The sequence below is a fragment of the Euprymna scolopes genome, chromosome 7 (assembly GCF_053919585.1).
Source record: "Euprymna scolopes isolate OS-2025 chromosome 7, ASM5391958v1, whole genome shotgun sequence".
Taxonomy (NCBI): domain Eukaryota; kingdom Metazoa; phylum Mollusca; class Cephalopoda; order Sepiida; family Sepiolidae; genus Euprymna; species Euprymna scolopes.
Window position 1 is genome coordinate 96445258 of NC_136488.1, and position 7288 is coordinate 96452545.

Here is a 7288-nt window from a genome sequence, read left to right on the forward strand (position 1 = left end):
AAATCTTTTGTTCAATTATTAGATATTAATAGTATAGGTAGAATTAATAGTTATTAATAGTATAGGTGGAATGAAAGTTAGACTTTAGTTTGGTTTAGATGGAATAAAGTTAGACGGTGTCCAAGTGAGGAAAGGAAAATATAGAAAGTTCTCTGGGCTGCCGAAAGTCTGTCAATAGTTATTTTCAGGCGATGCTTGGGCGTCCAGGGACAGGACAGAGAAAGGGGACATCTTTTCTTGTTGTGTTCACGAGTATTTATTTATTCAGCTTTCATAAGTAGTAGCTCATTAGTATAAAAAATATAATCTAAAAAGGGTTGATATGCTGCAAAGCATACAAGCCAAACACAATCTTTTTCCCCTTTTCATCGTTCATTTGTTTTCTTTTTTGTGCATTTTTCACTTCGACTTCTTAGCCTAAAGCTTTATGCAACATCGCAAAAAAGAAACATCTATAAGTCTCTTTTAACATGAACAACTATATGGCTATCTGGTCTCCTTCTGTTTCAAGAAATATCATACTAGGTGTCTATTTGGAGAGTGTGGAGTGAAAAAAAGTACCGTAATCCCAACTTAGACTAACTCCTATATATTATGTCGCACGAATGACCCCCCTCCCCCTGTTTTATAACAACAATGAATAAATTTATTCCATTACTTATCCAGTTTGGTAAAGTTGGAAAGAAGTTGGATAGTGTTTGAGTGAAGAAAGGAACAGTTAGAAAACCCTGTTTGCTGCTAAAAGTCTACGATCAGTTATCTTTAGGCGCTTGGGTGTCCAGTGGACAGAGGCAAAAGAGGGAAAAGGGAATGTTTTTCCTCATTGCTTTCAGGAATCTCTCTGATGACCGACCGTGATTCCCAAAGAGGCTGAAGTAGCCCTTCTTAGGACTGATTAAATAAATGTGCTCTGAAAGTGTGTAACCAAATCACCCAACAGGAGCATTTTCCAGGGAGAAAAAATAACTACTTTTTGATTGTTTCACTCCCTCTCATGTTTTCCTTACCTTTCCTACCTTAACTGGTCGACATCTACTAAGCCAAGAACTCTCATCTATTCTTTCAACATGGCCATATCATTGGTCTACTCTTCTGCACACATCTGTCAATATTGTCCAGACTTAATCTTCCTCTGAGACCATCTTTAAGACTCACATTACACATCCATCTTATTTTTCTAATAAGTTCCATTAAAAAAAAATGAGACAGAATTATGACTTGATAAATTCGAACGATCAATAATAAAAGAAAAAACAAAACAAAAAAAAAACAAAAAAAAACACACAAACTCTTGGTTTGATAAATTGTATTCACCATTTTGAAAGATCTCAAGAATTCCCAATCCTCATATCACACGATCCTTTACCCGCTACTCTTTTTTACCCCCACCTCCCCTTCCGGTAAAAAATCGCACTAACAGAAAATAAAACAAAGAAACACTCATCTCTTCATTTCTTTTAATGAGCATAATAACAATTAATCTTTCACGCTTAAGAGGACATGATCATGTCAAAATGAATTGGGTTACCCAAAGGATTTCTTTAGTTTTATTTAGCAGAATCCAAATGTGAGAAAATAACATTTTTTAGGGAACTATTTCCGTAAAATATCAAACTTAAAAGGAAACAACGCAAAACATGAATACGCATTTTTTTTCTTTTAATGAAAATATAAAAGTTTCCACCTGTCTAGCCATACTGATGAGTGTTATTAAGACTAAACATCTCACTGGCGAGTTCCAACAGAATCGTGGGCATCACCACCTAGTACAATACGAGCGACGGACATTATACTTGCAAGAAAAGAAACAAAAATTCTTTAATAATTCTCTGATGAAAGATATAATATTATCTGAAATTGATAAAAAATATTTCAATTAAAAAGAAAAGAAAGAAAAGACAATATTTGCATCTTAATGTATTTTCAAAACAGTTTGTTTATTCAAAGTTTTTAAATGTATATAGTTTTTTTTTTATTAAATGTATAATTTTTTTTATATACATAAAAAATTGTAAAATCATAAAGTAACTTTTATGTCTACTAAATTTCATAAGTTTATGCCTACTAAATTTCATAAGTTTATATCTACTAAATTTCATAAGTTTATATCTACTAAATTTCATAAGTTTATGTCTACTAAATTTCATAAGTTTATGTCTACTAAATTTCATACGTTTATGTCTACTAAATTTCATAAGTTTATATCTACTAAATTTCATAAGTTTATGTCTACTAAATTTCATAAGTTTATGTCTACTAAATTTCATAAGTTTATGTCTACTAAATTTCATAAGTTTATGTCTACTAAATTTCATAAGTTTATGTCTACTAAATTTCATAAGTTTATGTCTACTAAATTTCATAAGTTTATGTCTACTAAATTTCATAAGTTTTATCTACTAAATTTCATAAGTTTATGTCTACTAAATTTCATAAGTATATCTACTAAATTTCATAAGTTTATGTCTACTAAATTTCATAAGTTTATGTCTAGTAAATTTCATAAGTTTATGTCTACTAAATTTCATAAGTTTATATCTACTAAATTTCATAAGTTTATGTCTACTAAATTTCATAAGTTTATGTCTACTAAATTTCATAAGTTTATGTCTACTAAATTTCATAAGTTTATGTCTACTAAATTTCATAAGTTTATGTCTACTAAATTTCATAAGTTTATGTCTACTAAATTTCATAAGTTTATGTCTACTAAATTTCATAAGTTTATATCTACTAAATTTCATAAGTTTATGTCTACTAAATTTCATAAGTTTATGTCTACTAAATTTCATAAGTTTATATCTACTAAATTTCATAAGTTTATGTCTACTAAATTTCATAAGTTTATGTCTACTAAATTTCATAAGTTTATGTCTACTAAATTTCATAAGTTTATGTCTACTAAATTTCATAAGTTTATTTCTACTAAATTTCATAAGTTTATTTCTACTAAATTTCATAAGTTTATATCTACTAAATTTCATAAGTTTATGTCTACTAAATTTCATAAGTATATCTACTAAATTTCATAAGTTTATGTCTACTAAATTTCATAAGTTTATGTCTACTAAATTTCATAAGTTTATGTCTACTAAATTTCATAAGTTTATGTCTACTAAATTTCATAAGTTTATGTCTACTAAATTTCATAAGTTTATGTCTACTAAATTTCATAAGTTTATGTCTACTAAATTTCATAAGTTTATGTCTACTAAATTTCATAAGTTTTATCTACTAAATTTCATAAGTTTATGTCTACTAAATTTCATAAGTATATCTACTAAATTTCATAAGTTTATGTCTACTAAATTTCATAAGTTTATGTCTAGTAAATTTCATAAGTTTATGTCTACTAAATTTCATAAGTTTATATCTACTAAATTTCATAAGTTTATGTCTACTAAATTTCATAAGTTTATGTCTACTAAATTTCATAAGTTTATGTCTACTAAATTTCATAAGTTTATGTCTACTAAATTTCATAAGTTTATGTCTACTAAATTTCATAAGTTTATGTCTACTAAATTTCATAAGTTTATGTCTACTAAATTTCATAAGTTTATATCTACTAAATTTCATAAGTTTATGTCTACTAAATTTCATAAGTTTATGTCTACTAAATTTCATAAGTTTATATCTACTAAATTTCATAAGTTTATGTCTACTAAATTTCATAAGTTTATGTCTACTAAATTTCATAAGTTTATGTCTACTAAATTTCATAAGTTTATGTCTACTAAATTTCATAAGTTTATTTCTACTAAATTTCATAAGTTTATTTCTACTAAATTTCATAAGTTTATATCTACTAAATTTCATAAGTTTATGTCTACTAAATTTCATAAGTTTATATCTACTAAATTTCATAAGTTTATGTCTACTAAATTTCATAAGTTTATGTCTACTAAATTTCATAAGTTTATGTCTACTAAATTTCATAAGTTTATGTCTACTAAATTTCATAAGTTTATGTCTACTATATTTCATAAGTTTATGTCTACTAAATTTCATAAGTTTATGTCTACTAAATTTCATAAGTTTATATCTACTAAATTTCATAAGTTTATGTCTACTAAATTTCATAAGTTTATATCTACTAAATTTCATAAGTTTATGTTTACTAAATTTCATAAGTTTATGTCTACTAAATTTCATAAGTTTATGTCTACTAAATTTCATAAGTTTATGTCTACTAAATTTCATAAGTTTATATCTACTAAATTTCATAAGTTTATGTCTACTAAATTTCATAAGTTTTATCTACTAAATTTCATAAGTTTATGTCTACTAAATTTCATAAGTTTATGTCTACTAAATTTCATAAGTTTATGTCTACTAAATTTCATAAGTTTATGTCTACTAAATTTCATAAGTTTATGTCTACTAAATTTCATAAGATTTATGTCTACTAAATTTCATAAGTTTATGTCTACTAAATTTCATAAGTTTATGTCTACTAAATTTCATAAGTTTATGTCTACTAAATTTCATAAGTTTATGTCTACTAAATTTCATAAGTTTATGTCTACTAAATTTCATAAGTTTATGTCTACTAAATTTCATAAGTTTATATCTACTAAATTTCATAAGTTTATATCTACTAAATTTCATAAGTTTATGTCTACTAAATTTCATAAGTTTATGTCTACTAAATTTCATAAGTTTATGTCTACTAAATTTCATAAGTTTATATCTACTAAATTTCATGAGTTTATGTCTACTAAATTTCATAAGTTTTATCTACTAAATTTCATAAGTTTATGTCTACTAAATTTCATAAGTTTATGTCTACTAAATTTCATAAGTTTATGTCTACTAAATTTCATAAGTTTATGTCTACTAAATTTCATAAGTTTATGTCTACTAAATTTCATAAGTTTATATCTACTAAATTTCATAAGTTTATGTCTACTAAATTTCATAAGTTTATGTCTACTAAATTTCATAAGTTTATGTCTACTAAATTTCATAAGTTTATGTCTACTAAATTTCATAAGTTTATGTCTACTAAATTTCATAAGTTTATATCTACTAAATTTCATAAGTTTATGTCTACTAAATTTCATAAGTTTTATCTACTAAATTTCATAAGTTTATGTCTACTAAATTTCATAAGTTTATGTCTACTAAATTTCATAAGTTTATGTCTACTAAATTTCATAAGTTTATATCTACTAAATTTCATAAGTTTATGTTTACTAAATTTCATAAGTTTATGTCTACTAAATTTCATAAGTTTATGTCTACTAAATTTCATAAGTTTATGTCTACTAAATTTCATAAGTTTATGTCTACTAAATTTCATAAGTTTATGTCTACTAAATTTCATAAGTCATTTTGCCCACTAGCATTTAAATATCTGAAAATTACATTTTCAAAGGAGCAAATCCAGATTGAATTCTGCTTAATTAGTTAATTACAGAAATTGCCAGACATATAAAAGACATTTCCATCGAATTTATCAATCGCATATTCTATCCGAGCCGATGCTTCTTTCAGCAATAGGCATATACAGAGATTCACAGTCAATTTTTATTTTTATTGGAAATAAGTGTAAAAACGAACTTGCAAATAATATGATTATCCGTTATGTCTTTAATATAATTTGCTTACTATAGAGATACATGGTTTCTTTGAATTACTAATATTAAAACACATAACAGGAATACCATGTTTTTTTCATAACGTACCCTTGCATATGTACCCCTGGTCTTCTTCAGGTGCGTCTACCACTGTGCTCTACTCGAGAAAAGGCAATATCAAAAGAAAGTATAATACTTCTGCAGTTTAGGGACCGTGCTATTTTAAGATAGAAATTTCAAGTAAAATCCAATTTTTATGGTATCTCTTGTTTATAAAATTATTAGGTAAAAATACAGAATAGTAAATAGAGCCACTTCTCCCCATGTAAAGAATGTATTTCTAAATAATAACGTTCTTATTTAAGAATATGTGTTAAAAAAAGTAGTCATTACTAGCTGAAAAATTAAAAAAAAAAGTTGCCAAACTATATTTTTTTTGCACTGTCTGCATTTCTACACACATAAAATTAAATGTCTTCTTATTTGCTGCACTATGAGTTTTGAAGTTGACATGTACTCACAAATATAACGCATATGCACATATGTTACATTTTCTCATCATTTCATTAATAAAATAGACATTTATCATTTTTTTCAAATCGTTAAACAAACTAAAAAATGTCATCAGCATCTATGAGTTAACTCTTTCCTTTCACACATAGCAATAATATATACACGTCTCTATATTAATAATATTTTAAGATATTGTGTGTGGATTTTGATGCCACTGCAATTCTGGCCTTGCTTCTCACCCATCTCCCTAGGATCAGTTGAAATATGCAGCTAATCTAGAAATTGACCTGAATTCAGTTGTGGACTGGGATACGAAATGATTTGTTTCGTTTAATCTTGTTAAGCTTCAGCGCATGTCTTTCGATCGTAGATGTGCCCCTTTTCTTCCTGAGATTCTCATGGATAGTTTTGCTCTGGAGTAGAAATCGACTTTGAAACTTGTGGGTCTTTCCTTTCATCAAACCTTTCTTGGAGTTCTTATATTAGATTCAATGACTGTTTTGCTTCTCATGAAGTTACTTCTCTCTAAACACTTTTCTCGCACATGAAGCTATTTTCTCTCTCTACAAATTCTACTATCAAACCATGTATGGGGTACTGTTATCATATTTGGGCTTGTGAATCTCTGTTCTATTTGAGGTTTTTGATAAGGGGCAGAAACATACGCGTAATTTGATTGGTTCCACTTTTTTTTCCTTCCCTGCAACCTCTCTTTCACAGACTTGATGTTGCTATTCTCAGTTTTGTGTATACATACTACTATGGTATGCGATCTTCAGAATTATATGATCCATTCCCTGCTGCTTTTGTTCCTGTCTGTTTGATTTGATGATCTCCATCAATTCGCTGTTTTGATAGCTTATTATAATACAGCTTCCTATTTGTTATGAACCTGTTTAAAGGATTACAAAGAAAACCAAACACGAGAATAGAGGAGCAAACTGTACTAACAAGAACATAAAAAAAGTGTGAGTTGTTCGTCTAGCCGACGTCCACTGGATATCGACTCTCGCCTTATGGACTTTTCTTCCGGTATTTATTCTATATGGCTCAGTTCATTTGTAGGTAACACAAGTAGTTCCACCATAACAGTATTCCAGTAGCTCTTTTTCAAAGACTGCAAGTTTGTACAAGTTTTTCCTGCTAACTGTTTACCTCCTATTTATAGATCTGTTTTTCGTTTCAAGCCTAAC